Genomic DNA, 1,181 nt, shown 5'->3' with positions numbered 1-1,181 from the left:
GCCAAATGCAGGCTTTCAGGTTAAATGTCTTCAACAGGTGTCTCTGCTGCTATGTTAATTAATGGTGCTGCTCAATGGTGCCCACTATCTCTTTTTTCCCCGTAAAAGGCAGTGCCACCTCTTCCAAATGCACTCCAGGAAGGGCAACTGTCTCTCCCAGTGCGACACGGAATCTTCAGATCATGCTGTCATTCCTGTGCCTCCTTCCTCTTTCCCTACAGGAGCACTGCTGTACATGTCAGGCACAACCTCAGCTATGGCACAGATTTCCAAAACTTCAGATTTTGAGCTCTGATGCTCGTATAAAATTGCAATAATCAGGCCCTCTCTTTTTTCCGGTCAACGGTTTTGGGGAAGATGTTTTTCTTGTGCAATACCCTGCATGCTGCTTTCACTCTCTCTCCTCTTTCTGTGTTCAAGGCTCCCTCCTCTCTGTAGCACCCATAATTGTCTTCCGCAAATCAACTTTCTGCAGTTCCTACATTCCACAATGTGGTCATTTTTCTCCTTCTAGATGTGCAGTTTTTTTTCTCTCAGTCCTCAGATCGATTTATTGAGTGTTCATAATGATTTGATATTTATCTGTGTTCAAGGTAGAAGGCAAGCATAAGGTCCCCCTATTATTCAACCATCTTAAATCCTTTCATAACATTTCATTTTGATCATACCACTGTGTACACCTTCTTTGCCCATCCGCAGGACTAACATCTTGGCAGTCGTGGTGACAGTGATGTTGAAAGATGGGAGATTCCCCCCAGTGCTCCTGGTATGAAGATCCGTGGTAATTTCCCAGTTTTGCAGCAATGAGTCCCAGATAACAGAACATTTCTGTCCTCCACGTGTCATCACATTCACAAAAATACTTGACTGTTCTTTGCCAACCAGGACACCAACCTTTGCTGGCATGATGTTGGCAAAGGTTTTTCTGGAGACTCCTGCCCAGATGGAGGGCAAAACCTTACAGCCCACAATGGCTATGTCCTGAGAGGTCCACCAACCATGAAGTTGATGTAGGTGCTCCACTGGGACATGGCACTGATACTGGAGCTGCTCTCTGCATTGCGGCTAGGGGCACCACCACTGGGCTGCGGCCCTTGGGATATTATATAGGGTGATGCAGAGAGCTTGGGGCGCATGATGTCATCCAGAATGTGGAGCAGCCCTTCCACCACCACTTCTTC

General features: G+C 46.7%; 1 pseudogene; it reads right to left on the bottom strand.

Moving 5' to 3' along the window:
- Positions 1–633: 633 nt before the first annotated feature.
- Positions 634–1,031, bottom strand: LOC144238789 (profilin-1 pseudogene; annotated as a pseudogene).
- Between the last annotated feature and the right edge of the window lie 150 nt (positions 1,032–1,181).

Source organism: Crocuta crocuta, unplaced genomic scaffold (assembly GCF_008692635.1).
Source record: "Crocuta crocuta isolate KB4526 unplaced genomic scaffold, BGI_CrCroc_1.0 scaffold1653, whole genome shotgun sequence".
NCBI lineage: Eukaryota > Metazoa > Chordata > Mammalia > Carnivora > Hyaenidae > Crocuta > Crocuta crocuta.
Note: the sequence above shows the minus strand (reverse complement) of the source record. Positions and strands in the feature narration are given on the sequence as shown.